This window comes from Sus scrofa, chromosome 7 (assembly GCF_054392235.1).
Source record: "Sus scrofa isolate SSC_HxYL_T2T_F1_AM1 chromosome 7, Sscrofa_HxYL_maternal_Yorkshire_Landrace_v2.0, whole genome shotgun sequence".
Classification (NCBI taxonomy): domain Eukaryota; kingdom Metazoa; phylum Chordata; class Mammalia; order Artiodactyla; family Suidae; genus Sus; species Sus scrofa.
In genome coordinates this window covers 71,306,548-71,319,466 of record NC_139389.1, presented here as the reverse complement: position 1 = coordinate 71,319,466, position 12,919 = coordinate 71,306,548, and the positions used below count along the sequence as shown (strand labels likewise).

Genomic DNA, 12,919 nt, shown 5'->3' with positions numbered 1-12,919 from the left:
CTCCTCTTTCTATATACAGGTTTGTAATAAGGATACATTGGTGTGAGGCTAAAAACTGATTTGTTGTTGATTGTTTTTATTCACTTATGCAAATAAGCAAACACTCATTCCTTTGAAGAACTCAAAGCAGTTTTACTCAATTTATGTACAAAATAAGAAAAGAGGAAGTAAATAATGATGCCCCTCTTGCCAGTGCTCCCTATTCAGAGGTCACATTGCTATGACAGCTATGCTGTTTGAATTATAGACAAAAGGATCTTTAAGGAGCCAAAGGAATTATTTTTTAATATATCTAAAGAGTAGGGACTGTGGAGGAAATACTTCTTATAAATGTAAAACAACCAGGAGAGATTTTAAGGAAGGGGGCTACTGAAGCTCTAGGACACATATGGAAAGGAAGGTTTCATAGCTAAAGATATAGATGCTTAAATAGTTTGCAGAAGGCACAGACTGCAGTAGACGTGACTGAAACATCATTAAGAAAATTTGCATTTTTACAGACATTTTTTAAACATTGGAAATAGGAGTAAGGCATTCCTTTATATAAAAAGCCTATAAATGAAACATTATTAAGAAATAAACAGGTAAGTATAATATCTTTTGAGCTTTGTGATAACTGATGTTTAAACAGTAAAATCTCATAGTTATTTCTTTGATATCCAGGTTCATGGGATTTATCATAAAGCACAGATTGCTTCAAAGCACTATCATACACAAATTTGTTCTTGTAAATAGTTTTTAAAGTTAGCTTATTTTTAAAGAAATGGAGCTAATTAGAAACTTTTATTATACAAATATGCCTTTGTGTCATCTTACAAAACATTGCTGAACTATTTGATGCCAAAAAGTTTATGAGGAAATAATGTTAACAGACAAAATGATCTACATTTTTCTCTTTTTTTGTCATTATAGACAGTTTAGAAAAAGTAAAGCTGAAGTTAGTGAGTAGGATGAATGAAGATATCCACAAAATATGTTCAGATTTCTTTAGGTGGTTAAAAATACAGTCCTGAAAGAATGCAGTTTTAAGTTGATGGAAGCAATAGGTGGTTGAGTAAGCATGTGTTGCCAAGCAAACATTGGTAACATCTTCTGGCTTCTGAAGAAGTAAATGATGTATCATCCTTTCGTGAAAGTTCCTATTTTTCAGCGTTCCCCTCCCCCCGCCCTACTTTTTTAAGAAAAAAAAATGAAATGTCATAATCAAAGGACATATGTAAAGTTAATACTCAATCAGTTCTTATGTTATTGGTTGTTTAGCCCATTTTAGCATTTACTTAGGATTTACTTAACTATGTTAGAAAAAAGTCATGGGGCTTAGAAATCTCTTGTGAGTAATTATTTAGAATAGTATGATAAATTTCTGAATAGTTCTTAAATTTTAGTGGTTTTTATTAAATTAGAAATATGGTGTAGTTGTTTTATAGTGCATAGCAGGCCATTGGAAATAGCTTAAGCTAAGTATTTTTTTGAATAAACATGTCTGTCATAAATGTACATACCTACAATTACATAGGTAAAAATAAGGTCTGGATGCCAGTTAATGTTAGAATTTTGTGAAACTTATTTAAATTTAGAACCTTTAGGGGTCAGTGTTCCCTAAGAAAGGTTAAGGAAGGTTACTGTGCCTACCCAAAATTAAACATTAAGTCTGCTATGTTTTAAATATTTCTTATCAATTGAGGGTAGGAAATGATAAGAATCATACTGCTTGAGGAACTTTAAACAAAAACCTTTCAATTTTTCAGTTTGGGTTTCCTTAATATTATTTTAGCCTTATTATTTTAGTAAATTATATTTAGTGTGTGTTTTATACACAGAGTAGTTATTTTCACTTATGTATCATCTCATTTTAGATATGAATCATATGTTTTAAAACTCTTTACTTTTAAGTTTAGCATGTGGGCCTGATTCTAAATCATCATACTCATTTGAGATGAAAAACCACTTCTACAACTGTGTATGTTAATAGATGTCTTACATGATGCAGTTTATTGGAGGCTAGAAAATATTTTTTAAAAGTCTTATGCTGATTTTTAAAAAGCAACTATCCTCTTTATTTCTGCAATTATATTTTATCATGCTTTGGTCTTTCTATCAAACAAAATAAATGAGGACTAAAACTTAGCAAAAGCTAACTTTTAAGTGGTTTATTAGTGGTTTCTTCTTGAGTCAGAATGCTATTTATTTTTGCTTGGCATTTGGAACCTGTGTGCCACCATCAGCCTCTTTTAATATCAGTTCATTTATCTTTCTCTTTTCACAAAGTATGTATTCTTTTTATTTTTTACCTGCGTATTGTTCTGTAATTGAATTACATCTATAACTACTGCATGATTTGCAAGCATTTTATAAAAGTAAACATCTATAGAAACACTATAGAAAAACAACTAGAATGCTTTTAAACATCTTTGATCATATGACTAAAATAATAGAATCTCATATCATTTTCATAATGTATTTTGTTTTAAATCAGAGAGGAAGGAAATGGCAGCTTGCATAGAATGGACATCCATTTCCACCAGCAAGATAGCTGGTAGAAAAAAAAATTCACTTGACATTATGATTAGACACTTCTTGAAATTCAAGGTTTTCAAAATATCTGTATAATTACTAATTTCTGTGTTGAATTATGAGACTTGAATTACATTTAATAATTGACTTTCTGGTGAGGACTGGTATATTTTCCCTGAATGAGTAACGTAATTTGTTTTTATTTGTTAATTTCATTAAATTTTTTTTAATTTAAAGGTTGAGTGCACTGGAAAGCCAACAACACATTTAATAATTTCAGTAAAATGTTATACTAGAAAGAACATAGGTTTTGGAACTAGATAGACTTGGATTCTTAATCATTCAGTCTTCTGCTTACTACCTATTTGGACTTAGGTGTAAACTTCATAATTATTTTTAAGCCAGAGTTTTCTTGTGTATGGAATAGAGAGGTAATTCCATTAGGAGGGTTCTGAAGATTATGTAAAAGCCCTACTACAATACTACAACAGGATATGAGTTTATTTAATTTGGATTTCACATACCAGAGTAATTCTTTTCCATAATATGATGGTAATAATGGTTTATACAGATGCTTTAAAAAATAGATGGTTGACATACTTTACAGGGCCCAGATAAATGGTGTTGGTTGTTGTCATTGTTATTCCATCCCTATGTGAAAAGTAGGTCTATACGTTTCAAAAGTTTTAAGAAACAAATAATAGTATCTAAAATGGTTATTATTAGTTTTATAGAAGGTTTATTCTCTTAAAAATACACTCTTCGCAATATCATTAGAAATTTTTTTCAAAATAGTAAATAAAGCTTTTACTTAGTATATTTATATTTGATAGAATGTAAAATTGATAATATTTATTTAGGGTAAAATCTAACTTTGTATTATAATCTCAATTGCAATAAAATCTTCAAACTGGTGATATTACTTGATGTACCTTTTCCATTTGGCAAGTGTGAATTTAACAATGCATTTTTAATTTTCATTTTGCCGTAGAAGGGTTAAAAAAAGAGCATGTCAAGGTTTGCTTAAATTTAGTGCTTATCTTCATAGGACCTAACTAACTTAGAGCACTGGTAGTTTCTTACACATGACCATCCAAAGTATTTGAGAGAGTGGTTTTAGGACTGCTGGCAGCAAGCCAGTATGGATAGATTCATTTCCAGAGGAAATGCTAGGACTGTCCTTAAAAGCATCATTGAGGTTATACTTTTTTAGAAAATAATTAATTGTCTTATTTTTAAAAAGCTTGCAAAAATAAATGGAATTCTGCTGTCTTTATTTTTTAAGCTCAATATGAATGATTTTGTCACTACTCTTGGGCTCATTAGAAAAACTTAATGGAAAAAGAGAAGATGTTTATAAGAGCAACTTAGTCTTCTAACTTGTTATAAAGTTTGTTATAAACTATATTGTGAAGATTCATCATTTCTGATATGAGGAATTCATATTTATTAATTTATGCCATTTTATTTTTAACTTTTACTTTTTGGCAGTATTTAAATAGGCTTTATTTTGTAGAGCAGTTTTATGTTCACAGCAAAGTTGAGTGGAAAGTACCGAGTTCTCATTATACCCCTACTCCTCAACCCCATAGAAGCACAGCCTCCCCACTGCAGTGGTCCATTCACTACAGTTGATGAGCCTGGTACCCATAAATTTTTAATAAGGCAAAAGTTTGTGAGGTAATAGGAGACTTTTATTTGCTTGTTTTTACTACATTTAAAGTGTTTGAAATTCGTGTGGAATTCTTGCTGCGCCTTGGTCCTTCATTTTATAGAAATGACAATTACTGAAAAGAATAGGCATGAAGAATGATGTCTTTTTTCAGTAGACCACTTCACCTCCATTTCTGTACTATTGGTATGATCTTTTCTTTGTGCAACCTATTTCTTTGATTTATGAAAATACAGCCCTTTTTAATAAGCAGGCTCTTTCAACTTTATTTGTGGCCCCAAATTATGAGGTTTTTTTTTTTTTTAATAGAAAAAACGACTTGAATTTTGCGAATTTTTTTGCTTTGTTTTAAGTTCTCCATTCTTAAGAGTCTGTGCCCTTTGATAAAAGTCCTCATTCATTTCTGGTTATGGCCCTTTCATGCCATAGCACTTGTGTCACACACTATTATGACTCAAATCTTCTCAAGATAATATATTATTGAATCTTTAATTTTCTAGAAATTATAATTTCAGGGTATCATATTTAAGATGATTATCATGGTCTCCATAGTGACTGTATTTGTCACTTTTAGCAAGATTACTGTAAAGTCCTGAATGTGCATTGGCATTTTGTTGATTTTATAGATCTGAATCAATATACAACAGTGTATAAGCCGAATTTATGGCCATTTGCACACTTGTTCAGGTTGACTGGCTGTAGATTAGAACTGAAGTGACTACATTTACTACATTTACTCATTATTTTTGGTTGTAAATAAATCTGGTAGCTGAAGGAAAAATTTGAGAGTTTAGTACATGTATGTATGTTTGTTTTAATCACAAAAGCCTGTTATGTGGGACATTATTATTTTGGGAGGAGAAATTTCAGATACAAATTTTCTTTGTGTTTTGCCGTTTGTATTTTTGGGTTTTTTGGGGGGGTGGAAAAGAAAATTTAGAACAAATCAGGCTATAAAATTTCAAAATTGGTTGCATCGATTATTTCATAGACTGAAATATTAAATTAAGAATATTCTAATCTGTAGCTTTTTGGTAAACTTGATAATCTTTTGCCAGATAGTAAAATTGTGCTGACCAGATATAAGGTAGAAGACATTATTTTAGAAAATCTTATTTTGACTTTCATTTTTTATCTTTTGAGTGATTTTAGTCTTCATATATTGAAACTTTTTGGTACTTTAAAATCATGATGCTGGTAGATTAAAAAGTAAAAGTGATTAGTTCATATTGATAAAATTGTACTTGTATAGATACTGAATATGTTAGTTTTTGCTAATTAAATATTTTTTAAATTAAAAATGAAATCCTTTTGAATAGTTTCACTGGCGGTACTTTAGGTAATTTGGTGTACTATAAAACAGTAGCATTTGTTGATTTTTGAGTATTTTTGTATAGAAATATAATCAAATTTAAGCACAAGATACCCTTATTTCCTTCTTAAATTAATATCTTGGTTTTAAAATTTTTACCCCCTCAGTTCAAAATTTTTAGATTAATGTTGGTCCATAACAGGTTAGGACAGGTAGGGTTTAGCTTGTTTCCTTGAACCAACAACATCTACTGGAGGAAATACATAGGAAAAGACAGAACAAATACATAGTCCCGAAGGATTTAGGCTTGTGTATAAATTCTAACATTACAGATATGAAATATAGAATTTTCTGTATCCTTTCCATAGATTAAAGTAAGTATAAAGAATTTACAATTCAGAAGAATTCTTAATTTAAATAGATTAGATGGTTTTTGAATCTAGATGAAGAAACCGAATGTTGCAGAATTTGGAGTCTCCGAAGCCTTTTTATTCAAGTGTTTTTAAGAGTTTTAAATTTAAAAAAGTAATGATTTCAGTTCAGCAAGTCTGATTTTTTTGCTTTCAGAAACCTTCACTGCCTATAATCAATTAGTGTATTATAAGACCAAGGCAATGCTGCATTAGTCCAGGTAAGAAGAGCAAAGACAAAACAAAAATTTTCATTAAAAAGGAAGTCCTTGATCTCCTGAGAACGCTGTAGAGACTAGCATCAGACTTCCTCTGCATTTTTAATAGGCTGTTGGTCTCTAATATGTTCTATAACGGCCCTTTATTACTTTTTTCTTTTGTAAAATTCTCTTGTCTCTCTCCAAAGTCATTTAAAATGAACACATTATAATTTTTTTTAAAACTTTTCTCAGGCTTTTTTCTCTCGGGTATTTAATGCTTTTTTTTAGAAGTTAAAAAGTGCTAACTCTAACAAGGAGTGCAGCTGACTAACAAGGCATCAGTATAGTAGTCACAGTTGATTAATAAAATGGGAGCATCTACCTTTTCCTTTTTTGCTTTTATTCCCTCCCCCTTTTCCCACCAGAAACAAATGATGAATTTGAATAAAACACACATCATTTGCATGGGAAGTTATGTAATGATGCCATATAGAGTATAATGATTTCCTAAAACCTTGTATTTAAAGTAACCTGAATTACAATGAGAGATAAACAGAATATTTACCCATCCCTTATGAGCTGCTGCTGATATGTAAATTTATTCTTCTACTTTGCACAAATATACTTTTGAGCTACTGCTTAAACACTTTGAGGTCCTTAGTCAAACAGTTTTAATGATGCCTCCAATATTATGAAAGTGTGACATTTGATGAATGTCTCATATAGTTTTGATATCTAGGCACATGTCAACAAAAAAAATTGAACATTGGTTTGTCATGCAACACCTAGATAATTTATAATTTTACTGTTTATATCCATCTTGACATTTTTTATCTGCCAAAGGCAGGTTTCATTTGGAATCTTAATCTGAGATTTATTTGGTGGATCTGGAAATCATAGCTAAGGTTCCCACAGGAAATGGTCCATCTACCAACAGATTAAATGGCAGTCCTGCAGTTGTTAGGGGAGCTCTGCATTTAACACACATGCATACTCATTCAGTCAGCACTGGGGAGAAAAATTAAAGTAGTAACCCAGGTTTAGGAACAATGTAGCTAAAAAGTCCCATATTTGCTGAATGACAAAGGGTTATATAGCAGCATTTCATTTTATTATTCGTGCTTGAATTTCTTGTTTGCTCTGTTGAGTCTGCTGACGAATACTAATAAATGCCTGCAACAATCCAGACGAGAGATGCCTGGCAACAAAGCTATGCAGTGGACCTCCCTGATCTTCTCCAGTTCACAACCTGACCTTTTGAAAAATTGGCTGGGCTAAGCTGCAGAATTTGGGTGTAATGGTTATTGTTAACTCCAGCTTTAGGATTTATTAATTTGTGTGATCAAGACTTACCTATACTTCAAAGTTTCAAAAGACCAAACACAATCATCCATCCATTAGAACTAACATTGTGTTTCAGTGATTTCCACTTAGTATCTGACTGGTGATTCTTCTGTTTTGTTTTCCAAATCTAAAAATGTTCGTAAATAAAATAAAGGACCTATATAAAAAAAATCTTTTTTTTCCTCTTTACAGTTGTTATTGGAAAAGTTACCTTCTATAATGTCTGTAAATGATTTATAGAATTGTTGAATTCATAGAGAATTGGTATGTTCATACTTAAAAATATTTAATTATGAAACCTATTTTACTTGCAATGGTAGAAATTTAATACGTAGTTCATTCATATTTTAATTACTTTATATAAATTATTCTTAGAGGAAAAATTGAGAAGTTAAAAAGGTTAGAAATATATAGTAAGTAGGCAAATAATTCCATATCACTGGGGAAAAAAGAATAATGATTACTATTGCACTAGTTAATCAAATTTTAGAATAGTTTTCACAATCATTTTAGCCTAAATAATATTTGTAATGGTTTAAATAGGGCGATAAAATTTTTGCAAAGATTTAATTTATGTGATATGCTCATAAGTTAATTAGGTAACATAAACTTTAGGGATTACAGTAATATACTCTGTTCATGCTCTTCAGGTAGTGAAAGATGTTAAAATTTAGAAGCTGAAACATAAGAGAACTTAGTTCTTGCACAGAAATCTGTGTTGAATGAATATTGATGTGTTTATGACTATTTCAGACTTGATGAGACAGACACTTAAAAATTTGGTGTAGTACAACCCCTTTAGATAGCTTTTTTATAATAAAACATAAAATTTCACTAAAGTGATTTACATGACTAGCTAGCGGATAATTTGAATCACGGTATACTAAATCGTTGAATTGTCTTAATCAAAGATGAAATAGCCTTACCAGTTCTTTTGAACATGTTTGTCTAGAGATATAACCAGGTATGAGAATGTAAAAGATATAGTTTATTTTGAATTCATATCCAAATGAATGCATGATGTTCACAGGTTCATGCTTTTCCAGCTTTATAAGCTCTTATAAAGCCTTATTTCAAAGTCTTATCCAGCCTTTTCCCATCACATGTTTTTGACTTCCCTGTAATATATGTAATAGACCTTATTAGAATCACATAAAACTCTATATCTTTGCTTTTCAGCGTAACAGCCAATGACTACATGTGGTTTTGGACACTTGAAATATGAGCAGTGAGAATACAAAACAATGACAATGGAAGTTATAGTTCTTTTTTCTTCTTCTTCTTATGTCTATTCAAACCAAAAAATAAGTTGAAAAATCCCTAAGAGAGTATATAGTTTCCAGATAACAAGGTTGCATTTTTTGAGCCAAGGATCCAAAAGTTACCTAATTTCCTGTCACCCCTAAATTAGAATCTCTGAATGATAAGTACCTGTGTTCTACTAGCTACAATCCTGTTACTATCTAATATCATGTGCCAGTATAGAGGTGTTCAAATGTCACAGAAACATGCTATTTTTTATTTTCCTGCTATGGGATTGAATTTATACAAATACTCTTCTCTTTCTATGACATTGAATTTTCTTTCAGGATCTTTCCCAAATGTCAGGATTTCTGAATTTTTAACTCCTGTTTACTACTTTTGTAATATGTTAGTTTTATAACCTGATATAAACTTTATTAAACCATCATATATTAACTACAAGTTTTAAACTTAAGTGTTTTCTCTTCATTGTATGTCTCGCATCAAGCGGGTAGCATTTTATTTATTTTCTACATTTATATCTTATGATATTTTAATAAGAATTTTTTTCTCACTGTGTTTTATTCTAATTATATTTTAATGAGAAAATGTTTTGCTTTTAGCAAAGTAGATATTTGCAAAAATAGGTAACATTGGTTGTATATTTTGTGCTGACACTTTCCCAAGAGATTATATAACAATTTAATTCTCATAACAACCTTTGGAGGTAGGTGGTATTATTATGTACTTTTTATTGTTAAGAGGTTTCCATTGATGAGCGGTTTAGTAGTTTGGTAAAGGTCGTACCACTATGTGGTCAAGCTAGAATTCAAACTCCACAGTCTGTCTTCTAAGCCCATGCCCTGTGATTCTGACTGGAAACTATAAATACATTGGCATTCTACTTTGAAGGTCTAAACTTTGCTCTCGTACACACTCATATTAAGTGCAACTACTATAATGTGGCAGAAGTTTCTGATATTTTTCTTATATGTTTGGAGAGAGAAAAGCCTATATATGCATCTCTGTGGAAAACTATCCACCCCCCCCACACATAAAAGGAGACAAATAATCAGAAATATTTAATAAAGGAAATAAAGAGTATTTGTACACACATACAGATAGATAACCTACATGTAACTTAGTTAAGGAACTGGTAGAAGTTATTAGGAGCCACTAGCTGATACTGTGTTGAACTCATGTTTGTTTAGAAAAATTCGTAACCATTGGAAAAAAGACATCTTCTGTCTAAAATGTGGGACTAGTATAGTAATTCCGTCATCAAATCTAATTTACACATATTTAGAAAAAAATGTAATATTATTTTGATGTTCTTACGTAATGTGATGATAATATACAAAAGAAAGAAGCAACAAATTGAGGTTTTGTTCTTTTTATATTTATGAAATTGCATGCCGCATTGTAAATAATAACCTTTCCAAAAAAAGAAGATAGAGTTTAAAGAAATGGTGACCAATTATGTCAGAGAGTACAAAAACAAATTGCTTTCTTTATGGTTTGTTTTAGATATAAGTTCCCCTAAGTAGCACCTGCATCTGATGGAGCAAGAGATCCATTTATCTGAATGTACTTGCCTATAAGTACTTCCATTCCTCTTCGTCTTTTCTGCCACTGAGCTCTCAGGTAGCTGAGATGTTGCTATTCTGAGTAACCCCTGTAGGATCCCTAGAGACAATTCTAGCTCAACCACTCTGAAGAAACTGCTCTGTAAACAGTATTGACCCCCCAGGGGACCATCAAATCCGTTTACACAGATACCAGTTGTCACAAACTATTTACAAAGCCAGACAGAAAAGAATTTCCCAGCCTCTAAGAATGCCTATTTGATTCTAGCTACCTCTTCACTTCTGTATAGTAGTTGTGAAGTAACAGTTATTTCTAGCCATGAGTCATGATTTCTTGATGATTTCTTGGATAGTATCAATTTATCTGAATATATTATACATTAATATATAATTGTCTAGAGAATTGAACTTAAAGGGTATCCTATAGCTTTTTTCCCCCTAGGTTAGGAAATAGTATAATGCTGTTAATTTTCAGTACTAATACCTCCAGCAGTAAAAAAAGAATTTGTTAGGTCATGAAAATGATCCATTGGAAACAGTATGAATGTCACTGGAAAGATACAGGGTCTTTAAAGCATATAATGCAGCTGGCCTAGGCACATGTATTAAGTATTAAGGTTTTTAAAAAATCTTTACTAAATCCACCCACTTTTCTGAGATGAATAAACTGTCCCTAGCAATAGCAGTAGGTGGCATGTGAGGAATACCAGGTAATAATTTTCCATAAAATCATTATCAAATGATCACAGGATTAGTTTGTATCAGCAACAGCATTAGATAGTAATAGCAAAAATTGGGAAATATATTTGAAGTGGTCAGAATTCGTACTTCTAAATAATACAGTGTGCCCACAGAAGAGCAAATAAAGTAAATAAAGGAGTTGATAGTTGTCATAAAATTTTTTCTTGTTATTTGAAGAAAAAAGTTAGATTTCATAGATTTATGAATTATGAAGAAGAGTTTGACAGTTTATTCTCTAAATTCATGTGGAAAATGAATGAAAATAGTGTTGTCATAATGATGGAACAATTAACAATGATGTTGATTCAACATTGAAGCATTTTAATAAAGAATGTTACAGAGAATAGTCACATTTCAAACTATATGAGAGAAAGAGAAATCAATAAAATAGTTTTAGTTTCAAGCTTTCAACTGTCTAGAAATGAGTTTGAGTCAGAAGTGAATTGTTCTTTTAAACATTTGTCTAATTTTTTTGGCTGCCCCACAGCATATGGAGCTCCTGGGCCAGGGATCAGATCCAAGCCACAGACATGACCTAAGTCACAGCTGCAACAACACTAGGTCCTTAACCCACCGTGCTGGGCTGGGGATGGAACCTGCTTCCCAGTGCTCCCAAGATGCCACTGATCCCATTGTACCACAGCAGGAACTCCTATTTTATCTTTCTAATTGAATAGTATACAAAATAGACCCATAACTTCACTTTTTATTGCATTTTATTGACATGTTTATATTGCTTTCTTGGTTTTGTTGTTGTTGTTGTTGTTGTTTTGGCTTTTTAGGGCCATACCGTTGATATGTGGAAGTTGCCAGGCTAGGGGACGAATTGGCCTACACTGGAGCTACAGCTACCGGCCTACGCCACAGCCACAGCAGTGCCAGATCCAAACTATATCTGTAACCTATACCACAGCTCACAGCAACACCAGATCCCCAATCCGCTGAGCGAGGCCAGGGGTCAAATCCTCATCCTCATGGATACTAGTTGGATTTGTTTCCACTGTGTCACAACAGGAACTCTTATATGTTTATATTTCTAATGCAATTATTTTCTAAGTGATAGGACAACACAACATCTCAACTAAAGAAAGCTTTTAGTAGTGTCATCCTGTTACTGCTTTGTAAAAATCTTCTGGCGCTTGAGAGGTTAGGAAAAATAACAATACTGAATTAGAGTCACTTCTCTTGGTTGGAGAAGGTGCTAACTTAGAAATTAAATTTAAGGTGAGCTTTGAATAAGATAAAGGAAATTTGGCAAAATGCAGTATAATGGAGCAGTATCTTAAAACTTGAAACGTCAAAGTGCATCATCCCTTGTAACTTATTCTCAAATGTTTCAGAAAAAATTGTATATGTATATATAGAATGAATGATTCTATAAGCGTGTTAAAACATTAACATTTGAAAAATCTGGATGAAGGGTATGTAGAAATTCTTGTACTACTTTTGTAACTTTTTAAAGACTGGAATTATTTCAAAATAAAAAGGTGGAAAGAAATGACTGCTGTTTACCATCAGTCAGCTTTCTCATCTGGCTCTGCCTCTTTAGTCTGTGTAGTGTTTTGCATTTGGCTTTCATTTCTTCACTCCATTTCTTGCCATTTTTCTGAATGACTTCAGTGCTTGAAAGGTAGTACACTCTGTGTACTCTGATGCCTTCATTTCCTTTTCTTCAAGTACCTTCATCATCAGCATATTTAATCAACACATTCCCAGATCTACCACACCTTGGAATTTGTCTTTATGTTGTTACTCATTTTATAAGTTTTCACTCTTCAATGATAATTGTTGTCCTTTCAAAACCACAAATGTCTGTGTTTTTCCTAAGGCTGTTCCTTCTCTTTTGTACTTATTCTTCCTGGTCTTTTATTCTTACAGTCTGTCAACTTTTCTTTACT

At 31.7% G+C, this 12,919-nt stretch overlaps 1 protein-coding gene across 34 annotated transcripts in view; it reads left to right on the top strand.

The window, feature by feature from the left end:
- The window catches only part of MIPOL1 (mirror-image polydactyly 1), a 308,128-nt gene that overhangs the window by 60,356 nt on the left and 234,853 nt on the right, over positions 1-12,919 (top strand). For 4 of the 34 annotated variants that reach the window (XR_014810637.1, XR_014810643.1, XM_084968931.1 and 1 more), the window contains exon 1: positions 6,071-6,129. The exons of the other annotated variants lie outside the window; for them this stretch is intronic. The gene's annotated coding sequence lies outside the window, so the exon portion shown is untranslated. Of the gene's footprint in view, positions 1-6,070; positions 6,130-12,919 lie in introns of those variants that run through there. 34 annotated transcript variants of the gene reach the window in all.